This window comes from Gossypium raimondii, chromosome 7 (assembly GCF_025698545.1).
Source record: "Gossypium raimondii isolate GPD5lz chromosome 7, ASM2569854v1, whole genome shotgun sequence".
In the NCBI taxonomy this organism is placed as follows: Eukaryota; Viridiplantae; Streptophyta; class Magnoliopsida; order Malvales; family Malvaceae; genus Gossypium; species Gossypium raimondii.
This window is the reverse complement of record NC_068571.1, coordinates 32,522,232-32,536,459: the sequence shown is the minus strand read 5'-3', so window position 1 is coordinate 32,536,459 and position 14,228 is coordinate 32,522,232. Positions and strand designations below refer to the sequence as shown.

The 14,228-nt window shown below is 30.3% G+C and overlaps 1 long non-coding RNA gene across 1 annotated transcript; it reads left to right on the top strand.

Annotated features, from left to right (window-relative positions):
* Positions 1 to 7,554: 7,554 nt before the first annotated feature.
* Positions 7,555 to 11,266, top strand: LOC128042585 (uncharacterized). The gene is made up of 3 exons (XR_008198033.1): positions 7,555 to 7,631; positions 8,688 to 8,773; positions 9,596 to 11,266. It is a non-coding gene; the product is annotated as an uncharacterized LOC128042585 (long non-coding RNA).
* The last annotated feature ends 2,962 nt before the right edge of the window (positions 11,267 to 14,228 follow it).

The following is a 14,228-nucleotide window of genomic DNA, read 5'->3' as shown; positions in this document are numbered from 1 at the left end:
TCGAGGAAAATAGAAACTTTTCAAAATGCCCCTGAACTTTGGTATTTCTGCAGTTTAGCTAGGTAAGTTCGTGTAATTAAATTGTATATTTATATGTTTTAAATTGAATGTTGTGTATGTGATTTGTGTAAATTTCCATGTATGAAATTAATCGCATATCCGACGATGATCGACAAATATTAAATCCTGTTTGAATAAATGAAATTCGATGGATATCGGGTTCCCGAATTGGTTGTGGTCCTGCATGTGTTGCAGACACACCACAGTTCGAAAGAGCGTCCCGTTATTAGCTCTTATGAGCTTCTCGTTAATAACTCTTCAGAGCATCCCGATTGGTTGTGGTCCTGTATGTGTTGTGGACACACCGCAACTCTTATGAGCGTCTCAATATATGGCTTTTCGGAGCTTTCCGATTAAAGGCACTTTCACGAGCTTCCTGAAATATGGCTCTTTGGAGCTTCCCGATATTGGCTCGCTTGAACTTCCCGATATTGGCTCGTATGAGCTTCCCGTTAATGGCTCTTTGGAGCTTCCCGTTATACAGCTCACATGAGCTTCCCGTTATATGGCTCGAAAGAGCTTCCCATTTATGTGTTCGTATGAGCATTCCCGAATATAAATTGACAGATTTCAGATTTGTACACTTCGTGTGTACTACCCGTGTATTCATCGATATTTTAAATGATTCAACAGGCAAAGTTCTGACATAAGACAACATGAAATTGAAATGTACTATACCAATATATACCCGAAATATATGGAATTGATATATGAATACAAGATGTGGAAAGTTTATGAACATGGAAATTTGATTATTATTGAGCTCATACATGTGTCTTGATATTTATCTGAAATACATGGAAATGATGGTACACGATATATTGATATAATGAAATGAATGATATATGATTATGAAGAAACAATAAGAGAATGATATGTATCACGATATGTACATATATGAATATTTTTGATATGACGATACAAGGAAATTATGTAAGTTGAGACGAGTAATAAACTCAGGTGTGACATGTTGAGAAAATAAGATTATCAATGTTGAATTTATATGAAATATGCTTAAATACACTAACAATTGTTGTTGTTTGATGCTTAGGCAAGTGCCAAGCTATTGGTTAAATGGTAATATGTTTATTTATATGATGCATTTAAAGGGTAAGTACCCAAATGAAAATATGCTAGTGCTCATGAAAGAGTAGTAAGGTTTAAGTTCTGCAATTTCTTATGAAATGACTTATCATGTGATTAATTCGAAAAAGGCTATGTTTAAATGCACTAGCTTGTGGCTATGGTTGAATGATATGTTTATGACTGGTGTGTTATGCATATGGAATGAGTGTGGAAAGTAAAGAAATGCAAATGAAAATAAAGAAATTTGGAAGAGTTAAAGTTGTTTAAAATCCTACTATGCTAGGAATAATATGTATAAGTGATGTTGTGGATTTATTCACCTTGTGAGTTATTGAATATAACTTCACGAGTATTGCAGTGTCAATATTAGATTATTCTTGATATGTATAAATTTCATATTTGAAATGAATTGATATGATTAAAGTTTATACGAGCTTACTAAGCATTCATTGCTTACATAGTTGTTTTCCTTTACTTTTCAGATTATCGGAAGCTCGATCGGGTTGGAAGCTTGTCGGAGATATACAACACTATCCAACAGTTTTATCGATACTTTCGGATGTTTTAATTTTGGTTATAATGACATGTATAGGTATTCTGGTTAATGTTGGCCTACATGTGTTTTGTTAAAATTAGTTACTTATTTGGCTTGTGTGTTGGCACATTTTGGTTTGGTGCATATTTGCCTTATATGATTGATGTGTGATTTGGTTTATGATTGTATGATAAAAGGGTAAAATGTTAGCTAAAAGTGCAATTATATGCATGTGTTTTGGGATGTGATGAATTGATTAGGAATCGGTACCTTAATATATAAGGTATAAGTATATTTAAATATATTAGTATATAAAATACATTTTGACACCAGATGGTAAATTTTGGTAGGTAAGTGACTTAGTTTGAAATAATGCAAATTAGCTTGGTAAACCTTGGGTACAGTTATGCATATACATTAGTTGTACATATGAATATATTGAATACATGAACACACATGTTATAATCTGTCATCTGAGGTGCCTAAAAAATATTGGTTGTATGTTAAGATATTATATATTTAAGGCTTGATTTTTACTTGTTTTGGATGCCATAATATGGCTTGTTTGTATGTATAATGATAACTATAGGTACATGTCTTGTTGGGTGAGAAAAATGGCTTATAAAATAGTCTATTTCCGTCCACACGGGCATGTGTCTCAGCCGTGTGTGACACATGGCCATGTGTCCCCTGTATCTTTTAGAGAGTGCAAGTCAGTATGCTCACACTGCCTAGCACACAGGCGTGTGGCTTGGCCGTGTGACCCAAGTTAGAGAGCTTCCAAGTTTGGAAACGAGCTGAGACACGGTCGTGTGCCCTTATTTCGAATGCCCACACGGCCTGACACACAGGCGTGTCTCTTGACTGTGTGAGACACACGGCTGACCACACGGGCCCGAAAAATTCTCTGAGTACCCGGTTTAGTCCCGACTTATTTCTAATGTGTATTTTGGGCTTTGAGGGCTCATATAAGAGACTTTATGATTGACTTCTGATATGAATACTATATGATATGAAATATTTGTTTGCTTGATCTGTAAATTTTGGTAATGCTCCGTAACTTTATTTCGGCGACAGATACGAGTTAGGGGTGTTACAATGTACAAAATATAGGAATGCATTTTCTTAAAAGACATTGAATAATTAGTTACATTTGAGTGGAAATCTTTTATAAATATTGTACTTTTTTTTTCATTAAGTTTTTATATTATTGAGTTTTTCAAGGTTTAACGAGGCATATTCATAGTGAATAGCCATCCAAGGAGAATTCATACATCATTTGAATGTAGTGTATGGCTATGTACCTAGACATTTATAAGGTTCACGTATGCTGATGGTATATGGATTATGCAAATTCATGTATATGTAATGCTGCATTTCCTTGTTAAATGTACCTCTCCTATGTATTTATAACTTCTAGTTACAAATACCGAGAATTTTTTTATTTTAATCTTTTCTTTTATTTACAGCATAAGCTATGTTTATTTTCAAATGTATAGTAATTTATAATTCAACATAATGATAATTAAAAATTTTAATATATTATTTAGTATTCGAGTTTGACACTTTTTTCTAATGTGGTATCTATGTTAATTTTTTTTATATAATGTGATATCTATATTTGAAAAAGTTATATACTTTTATACTCGAAGGTAACAATGTTAAATTTTTGTGTTTAATTTAGGTTTTAGGATAGATTTGATGAAACTTAATTGCTAATGAAATTATCTTTGAATTTTTCATGATTTTTATAGAATAAATTTAGTGTTACTTGTGAATTTTTTAATTTTGTATTTAATTTGTCAAATACAATTCGTTGAAAGTGTTTTAATTCAGATTTTAGGATCGATTTGATGAAAGTTACTTGCTAATATTATTAATTAATTATGAATTTTCATTAAATTAGCTCTAAAACTTGAATTAAACACTAAAATTAACATTGATAACTTCAAGTATCAAAGTATATTTTTGTTATTGGACCGAAAATAACACATCTACCACATTTACAAAATGTGTCAAACTTAGGTACCAAATTATGTATTAAGTCTAGTAAAATAAATAATTAATTTAATTAAAATTATTAAATTAATAGAATGTAAATTCATCTTTAATTGAGAATTTAATTAATAACAAACCTTACGAAATCTAAAGGAAATAAGTAGATAGATTTTAAACATAAGGCTAAAGTTATATTTTTACGGTCAATTACACAGCTAGTTACTCATTTTATTATCCCAATTTTAATAAATTTTATTTTAGTCATTTATTTTGTCTTTTAAAAATTAATTTTAATTTTTTAGAATTAACTTTAGATTTTTTAGTAAAAGGAAAATTTTAAGTTTTATAGAGAATTACTTGAGTTTTATTAGAAAAACTTGAATTTTGTCAAAAAATCATTTTTTCTATATTCTTTATTTTCCTTTTAGAATTACTTTTATGTTTTTCAATAAAAGGAAAAAACATGAGATTTTACAAGGAATTATCAGGGTTTTATAGGAAAACCAATTTATATTTTTAATTTCCTTTATTTTTATTTTTAGAATTAATTTTAATTTTTCCTATAAAAGGAAAAGAACCTGGGTTCTTACCAAAAAAAGTATTTGGTTTTATAAAGAAAATCGTTTTATCTTTCTAATTTCTTTTATTTTTAAAATTAATTTATAATTTTTTAGGAAAAGGAAAGAAAAACCTATGTTTCCTTAAGGAAAACCCGGAGATTTTAGAGGAAAAAAATTAAGTTTTATAGAGAATTAGGTTATGGGAAATAATTGAATAATTTAATTTCTTAGAAAAATTATAGGTTTTTTGTAAAAGTAAAATTAATTTTTAAAATAAAAATTTATTAAAGTTAAGTGAGTAAAAAGAAGGTATAATAATATTAAATTAATGAGGATGATTAAAATATGTAAATGTTTATTAAAGTTTGTTAACGATAGTGCAAACTTTTAATTTTCAATACTGAAAATAAAAATTATCAAGGAGCGACTTTAGTAATGGTAATAAATGCAAATTGATAAAGTCCACATTAAAATCTAAGCAATTAGCGTTGAGCCTGACAAGAGGTACAGGAACACGTGGTGGTTACTGACCAACCTCTCCTGGGGTGTCCCATGGAATCTTTTTTGGATTTTTAATTTTACACCTTTCAATTTACAGCACATTTCCTTTTAACATCAAAGGCCAAAATAGATGTCGCATATCCCAAGTCAGAATCGTTGGTACAAAAAGTGGGGAAGTTTGCAACAGGGCAACATTTTTCAGGATTTTCATTATTTAAAAATCATAAAAATTAAATTTATAAGATGGGCCATTGGATTCAATTAAAATTTAAAACAGCTTCACAACCTCATCTTCCTGCTTATCAATAATAGATTGTTTTACAGTGTACAAGTCAGCTTTGGAGGAGCAACGGGGTATTCTCAATCTCATTCAATGATCACAATATATGGATATGGACTTTATTTATTAAAGTTATTATTACTCAGCTACGCCCGGTTTAAAGAGTTGATTAAAAATAAAGTTTTAGTATTAATTCATAGTACATGTAAATATTTTCCGATAAATTTAATATTACACTTAAATGGCCTTCTGAATTATGCAAATAATGAATGGTGAGATCGCTTACAGTCATTTGGATCAAGTTGAATACTGATGCATTAGTGGATTTAAATACTCGGACTGCTTCAATAGGTGTTGCGTTACATGACTCTAATGTTTGTTGAGTTGTAGGATTTGCTGGAAATATTGGGGTTGCTGGTGTCTTCCAAGCTGAGGCAAGGGCGCTACTACGAGGACTGATGTTGGCTTGGGACAGAGAGATACAACTAATAAAAGTGGAGTCAGACAATTCTTTACTGATTGAGCTGGTGCAAAATGGTCAGGGCGATCCTCATGTATTAGTAGAGGTACATCAAACTCGAGACCTCTGTAGAAGAAATGGGCAGCTGCAACTGCGACATATGAAGCAAGAGGTGAATAGTTGCGCAAAAAACTTGCGAGGTAAAGAAAAATGCTGGGTACTAATATGGTTGTACTTGATCAACTACCAACTTGGAGCAAGATAGTAGAGGGAGTTCGCACTAGTCTGTGCAAGCTATTCTTGGGTAGGTTTTTTTCAACCTGTTCATTCTTTATCAAATCTTTACCAAAGAAAAAATTATTACAATTTAGTAAGTAGTATAAAGCGTGAAAATTAAATATGAAATATTAATACACATATCGGTACAAAAGATAACAATAAAACGAAATAAAGATATAATTTATACCTCTTTACATAATGTCAATCAATAAATAACTTGAATTATGAATCAACTTGCAAACGATTGTATTGACTAACTTATTTGAATATATCATTTAAAAATAAAATAATGAAGATTATCAAATATGGCTCCTAGATAATTCTTTCTAGTAATTTACATTTTATGGCTAGTTATTTACTGCTTCGAATAGCATGTGCGCTGAGGAAATTAACTATTATAGTTGACGGTGAATATCCTAAGTTTAACTCAAAAAACAAATTATTTAAATGATTTAAAGTCAAGAAACATGAAGAATGTAAATGAAATAATATGTGAACTACACATCTCTTAACACATATTTTCGAACTTACTACTTTCATTTCACTTTCACTCACAACTATCTAGAGTTCAAGCTTCAGTCAAGAAGAAAAAACAAACTACGTGTAAGATGCTTAAGCCCAAACTTCAAAAATAAACTAATGTATCTTCTTTTTACATATGGTAATATGAATGGCATCGTCTAGTATATAATTATAAATATAAGGAGGGTAATCATAATAACAAATAGTATTTATTGTTGGAATGTTGGAAAGTCTCGTGGATTAATGTGTAAGGAATGAACCTAGGTTAAAAGTGAGGAACGAATGTAGACCTAAATTGGTCTAAATAAAATAAAAAAATTGATGGCAGAAGGCAATTTGAAACAACAATCGAACTGAAACCACAACCTCCAAGTTCGAGACTCTACCATAGCCACCTTGGAGAAACGATTAGAGTTTTTCTCTCGCAACTTTTGTAAAGTGTTTCAAAATTCCCTATAGTTGTTAGGCCAAGAAATTCGTGCAACCAAGCATAATAAGGGAAAAAATTAAAGAGTTTTCGCTTTTCATATTCTAGCATTCCCTTTTTGAATCGACATTAATCCAACAAGAGGGATTTTAAAGATCACATGATATAGTTTCCAAAATTATATCAATCTTTTTAAATCTTTTATTAATCGAAATTTATCAAATAAATTTACTTAATAAATTTGGTAAAACAAATTTATCCAAAAAATATGTGAAACACATTTCATAGTATTTTAATTAGACCTTTCTATAATGGCCCATATTCAAGGCTATCGGAATAGTGGTTTGGTAACCACAAATCCGATTTAAAGAGAAATTTATTTTAATATTTTTGCATGAATATTGGTATGATAGGAAAATCGTATGAAAATATTGATAGAAAAATTTTACCGATTTAGTGGTTAGTTAGAAAAGAAAGTATTAAAGAAATTGAGTAAAATAAGGTATCAAGACCTCGATCTCAGTAAATCGAGTCAAAAATATTTTATAAATATTTATGAAGTGTTAGTAAAATGATATTAAAATTTCGTTAAAAAATTTTAATGTTTGGGTAGTCAATTAAGTAAAAAGGACTAAATTGAAAAAGGTGTAAAAGTTACTAGAAGGATTAAATAGCTCAATTGTTAAATGAGGAGGGACATAAATTGAAAATAACCCCAAAATGAGATATTTTGGGCGGCAATAGCTGAGAAAAATCAGGAGAATCGAAGAATTAAGGGTAAAATTGGAATATTGCAAAAATTTGCTTTAAAAGTTAGGACTAAAGTGGGATATCTAGAATTCTCTTCATATTTTCTGCACTCTCATCAGCCAAAAACGTCCTAAGGGTTTCTTCAAGCTGGTTTTTCATAATTTTTTCACCAAGTGAGTTAATCCTTGCCTTTTTCTTATAATTTTTGTGTTTCTAAGACTTTTACAACTAGGTCCTATTACTAAATTCATTAGTTTTTGATTTCATGGATGAAATTGAAAGTCACTATGGTTGAGTGCTGTAAGTTCATGATAAAATAGCATGAAATTGAAGCTTTAATTTGTTTATGAAATGATTTTATTAGGTAATTTCAATAGAAATTGATTTATAGGACCTAATTGTGAAAATGTTTGGAATTAAAGTCTAGTGCTAAAATTCTGATTTCCAAAGGTTATAAAGTAGTTTGAAGTGATGGAATATAGTGTTAATTGAGAAAAATCAGCTCAATTGAAAGGTTAATTGAGTAGGGATGAAATTATCATTTATTGAAAGTTTAGGGAAAAATAGTAATTAACATCATGCACTAAAACAGTTTTGGACAGCAGCAGTAGTCTAACTTTGGAAAATCACCAAAAATTGTAGAGATTAAATTAGAGGATTAATAAAATATGAAATTAAAGCTTATTGAGTCTAGTTTCTCATGGAAGAAACGGTTTAATCAATAGAATTGTAAATCATGAGATATAATAGGTTTTGTGAGACAAGGTCAGAATGAATTCGGGTTCCCCTGTTCTGACTTTGGAAAATCATTAAAAATTGTACAGAAATAATTATGAGTTATAATTTATATTCTTAGAATCCTTAATGAGTCTATTTTCAGATTAAAGAAACAAAAACATTATCTAAATTCTGTACAATGAGATAATTAATTTTTAGTGAAGAGGGGTCGGAACTGTAAAACAGTGAAACAGGGGAACTTTAAAGAATAAACTGTACTTATTGGCTACACCAAAAATTCTGAAAATTTTATGGTAAGAAGATATGTGAGTCTAGTTTCAGGGAAAATTAACAGATCTTAATTTGGAGTTCTGTAGCTGAAGATATAAATAATTTAGTGACTGTGACTCAGTGAGACAGCTTTGAATGCACTATAAATAATAATGGAATTATAGAGAATCTTACACATGAACATGAAATGTATTAGATTAATGATTAAATTTATTTATTAGATCCAGAAAGTTCAAATATGAAGCTAGATCGAGGAAAAGAAAAATTTCGGGATTAGTAGATTTTTTGTTTACGAACAAGTATCGAGGTAAGTTCGTGTAACTTGAATTATATTCCTAAATGCTTGAAATGTTTGTTATTGATGTGAATATGATTTGGATGTTTATTGTATGATAATTGATGAAGTATTGATATTCTTGATGAAAAGAGGAAATAAATCTCGGTTGAATGAAAGGAAAATTCGATGGATCTCTGAAAAGGAATTAACGGTAAAAAGGATCTAGCCCGGACTAGTGATCCTATTCTGATATAGCCCTCCCGAAGAATATGTGGAAAATGGATTTAGCCCAGACGGGTAATCCGAATTAGGGTCTGAATTTAGCCTGGACTGGTAATTCAGATCCAAGCTCATTAGAGTAATTGTCGTTGTAGGGGATTTAGCCTGGACTGGTAATCCCGACAATACTCTATGAGTTTATATTACAGGGGATTTAGCCTAGACTGGTAATCCCGCTGTAAGGATGAGGTTCGCGGGAGTGTGCTCTCTGAAATGGAAATGTGCGCACATGAATATGAATTGATGGACCCGGAATTTGTACACTTAGGTGTACCCCTGAAAATCCATCGAAATTCCAAGTAGTTCAACGGGATAAATATGGAAAAATAACAAGGAAATGGAAATCATGGAATTGATGAGCTCATCAATCATGATATATATTATTGATACGTGGAAATTATTGGACTAATTTGAATGTTGAGTTTGTGCATGATAGGGGAATAATGTATTGAATGGATGTATGAATGTTTTATTGCATTGTATAAAAAAAAATTATTAGGTAAGTATAATTCCTGTTACATGAGCTTACTAAGCGCAAAGTGCTTACCCTGTTTCTTTTTCCCCTGTTTGTAGAGTTAAGAGCTCGGAGGTCGGATTTGGTTAGAGACACATCACACTATCAACCTCAAGATCTCGGTACATAAAGAAACTTTATTTTGGAAATCAATGGCATGCATAAGCTAGTAAAGTAGATGTTAATGTGGAATGAATGTATGGTTAGCCATTAATATGGCTAAAAAATTTTGGTTTTGGTATGTGATAAGATTATCTTATGAATACGATAAATCTATCTTGAAAATATTTTGAAATGGATTGGTTGTGTTGGATTGGTCTCGGTTTTAAAATTTTAGGGAAGAGTAGATATTTATAAACGGGTTATATTGAGTTAAAAAAAATTTATTCAGTAAAATCTGGTAATACCTCGTATCCTATTCCGGCGACGGATACGGGTAGGGGGTGTTAAACTTTCTTTATATATGCATCAAGCATGCACACATACTGTATATAATATTAATCGTGTCAAATTTGTGTGGCAAGTTGAATATAATCCTAACTATTTTGGGTTCAGATTGTTACAACTATAGGGCGTGACCTTGTAGAATCATGCAACATTGGTAGCAATATTAAAACACTTCTAATATTACGACCAATGAGTGCATTTAGCAATACACCACGGTTACCTAAGCTACAAGAAGTCATGGTTCGATATAGTCTTTTCTGTGATAATAATTATGTAGTATATCTCTTTGTCCTTGATATCCAAATTGAACACCAATCATGGAGTAGTCACACTTATATAGCCCAATTTTTTGTTTCTTGACCCCGAGTAGACTAAAAGAAACAAATGAGTTTGATATCTCATATCAACTAATTTGAGTATGGCCATGCAATTCTAGTCTCACTCGATTAAGTGGCCTGTGATTAACTATTATTATGTAGGAGGGACAAATTCAATCTTGATAATTCACATCTCACTATATAGATTGTGGCTACCTAACATTAATGTCTTTATCGTGCATTCTGTTAGGACTGAAAATACCAAGAGAGTGTGAATTGGTATTTTAAAATTCTCTTCAAACTATTCCAAAATAAAAGAGAAAGGGAGAATAGCTTGGATAGTTCGATTTGTAGTGGTTCAACGCCAATTTCCTACCTCCTCTACCTTGGTATACCTCAACTAAGGAACTTCCAATTCACTATAAGAATTGATACATTTCAAGTAGAAGGTATAACTTTCACAAATCTACCTTTTTCTTAAGGCTTGGATAGAACCATTCCCCCTAGCTTTTATGGCTAAACTAGAATCATTATTAGTTTTTATTGCTCAACTAAAATCCTCCCAATTTATAATTAGTGATATGAAGTAGAGTAAATAAAGAGGCCTCTACAATGTGTGTGTTTACAAAAATTAAGCTCTTGAAGAAATGAAAAGCGAGTGATAAAGATCTAACAATAAGCTCTTAGAGAATATTTACAAGAGAAATGAGATAATGAGGATTTGAAGACTTTTCTCTTGTGTCTTGATGTGTATTTAACTTGTATTTATACCAAGGAAGAGTTTATGGACGTTTATGGTCGTTGGGGATGAATTCTAGCCGTTGGAAGCATTAATTTCGAGCTTAAAAATTGTCTATTAACCCAAGTCCCAAGACTTGCCAAGATGTATTGAAACAAAGCTGAAACATAGTCGTTGGTAGGCTATGTCTCGAGACATGCAGGCCATGTCTCGAGACATGTAGCCTCTGAAGCAAATTTCTACATTCGAGTCTCGAGACATATAGTCATATGTCTCAAGACTTGATTACCAAAGTATCAGAACACTTTGGTATTAACTAAAAAACATTTAGATAAATCAAAATACATTTAAAACATGTTTTGAGTATATTGCAAGTCTTTAAAATTCTTTAAAAATGTTTGATAAAATTTTCAACCATATTTTCACCAAACAACTTAGGAAAATATGATATGTAAAATTTATTTTAATTATTGTTATATAAAAAGCTTGAGACATCAAAGCTAACAATCTCCCCCTTTTTTGTAACACTTATCACCTTTCCTGACGATCGGTACAGATGAGAGATGCTACCGAACCACTTTTGTGTAAAAAATCTCAAATTTATTTAAGAAATTAATTAAGAAAATATTTTTATAAAATCATAGAAAATAGATAAAATCAATTTTTAAGTTTTAGAATATGTTAAAGCCATTTTTGATCGATTTAAAGGTGTTCGAAAGAGTCCGAGACCATATATGAACCTTAAAAGGCTCACTTTTCACAAAACAATGCAGTAGCACTATCAAGACCCCTGGTATCGGTACCTAAGGCCTTGGGGCCTGAATGTACATCTCTGTACTATTTTGGGAAGCATTCTACCAAATGGGGTGCGATACCTTTGACAAGAGTATTGGACCCTAGGGCCTTGAAGCTAAAATAATTAACTCAAAAACACCTTAAAATATCCCCGAACACTACCACATCATATCATTGAGTTTGAAATGATTATAAAACAAGACAAATATCCATTAATCTCAAAATACAAGTAAAAAAAAAAACCCAAACTCAAGTAGTATATTAAGATTACTTAGGGGTACAAAAAGGGTTTGAAATTCAATCAAATTGTACTTGTAAAATTTAACCAAATTAGTCTTAGTATACATGTCATAATTCTAAAGAAAATAACCACAAGTATAAATACCAATACAACTTTAAAACTTCTATAGCAATGCAATGCTCCCTGGGTTGAACTCCAAGCTTCTCAACAAAGTCTTATACCTATGCGTTTTAAATCACTAACGCGTTAAGCTCAAAGTGTTTAGTAAGTACTCAAGAATAATGGTCATGACTAATAACTTCACCATATCACATTATTAACTCATTTCATGTCTTTTAAGCCATGGAGTTTACACATAGTTATTTTATTTCCTTCCATACTTATCACCTAAATATTACTTCATTTATAAACTTTAACATAGGACAAGAGCATCCAAGGAACTTACCTTTGGATAGGGGCAAAGCTAGAAAGTTTTGTAGAGAGGGGAGCGAAATTAGGTTGTATTTTTTTATGATAGTATAAATGTAATTTTATCATTTTAATAGTCTATGTATTTATAATTTTTAAAGAATTAAATCAAAATCTTATCATTTTTGAGTGTCAAAATGTAATTTTACCATTACTAATTTAAAATTTTATAAACTAAGCTTGGAAGTTCCATTTCCATCGATTCGTCAATTTTCATACACATGAAAATATACCCTAAATTAATATCAAATTTTCTAAGCTTTCTAACAATAATCAAGTTCAAATATTATGTTAGGAAAGTTAGAAAACACCACTCTTACCATGTTGAAGATTTCTCACAGTAAAACCCATGAAATAGAGTTGATGATTGAAATAGATGTTGGTGATAATTTTTCATGTAACTTTAACAAAATTTTAAAGTGAGTGTTAGAGTTTTTAAAGATTTTTTTTAAAAAAAAAAAGAAAAAAAAGAAAAGAAACATGAAAAGGATGGAGATGATCTGCATGAAAGGAGATGGGATGGTTCTACACCCTGCTTCCCCTTTAAATGAAATCCAAGTGGGCTTAAAAGTCCCTCCAATAATTTTTGGCCCAAAATTTATTACAAATGTGATCCACTTCTTTATTTCACAACCCGAAGGTGTAAATCCCATTTCAATCATCTAATATCTCATCTAATAGTATTTTCAATATTTAATTTTTGAGAAATGAATAAAATGTCTTTTCAGAGTAAAATTATTATTTTTTCCTTTTTTCTTAACTCTTTGTACATTTTTTCACAATGATGGGCAATTATCAATCTCAAATCTCAAAATTTACTTATAATATTTAATAAGTATTTACTTATAATATTTAAAAATTTACAATTTAATCCCTATAATTTTGAATTTCATCTAGTTTAGTCTAAAACTGAATTTTGTCTCACTAATATATAACTCAATACGTTTCTTAGCCCATTAATCAATAATATTTCATTTTCCCCATTTTAGTCAATTCATACTTTAATCCTAAATGTTTCAAAATTTGCAATTTGATCCTTTTGCTATATTTTCGTTTTCAAGATTCTTTCTATTAATTCCCATATCCAAGATTTCTTTATAAATCATTTTCTGACTTGTTTTCCAAATTTTCATATAATCACTTATCCGGCACTGACGTAAAGCTACGTGTCAAATCAAATTCGAAGTGTTACATTTTAGATATAAAAAAATTAAAAAATTTAAGAGAAATTTATACTTTGAAAAATCCCCCCTAAATCATTTAGACATTTTTTCAAAACATAACCCCCCTTAATAAAACCTTCCATGAAAATTTTTAAGCATAAACACTTAAACAAGACTTCAACATATTAAATTTCAATAAAAGATATAGCAATTAAGAAATAGAGAAATTCAATAAAGTTGTTTTCTAAAACAAAATTTTACAATAAGGTATTGTAATATAGGGCTTAGGTATCGACAACTAGCCCTTGGGTAGAGCCCCTACACTGTTTTGAGTATTTTGAGCCCGTTGAAACTTGTTTTTGATCCTAAACACTTTCCATTACATGTGAATTGTTCCTAATTGATTTCAACTTTATTTTAAAACCTTTTAATTGATTTTATTTCATTTATATGAATTTATTTAATTGATTCGAAGTTTTAAATCTAAAGTATTTTTTTAAAATTTTCTTTTGATTTGTGCTT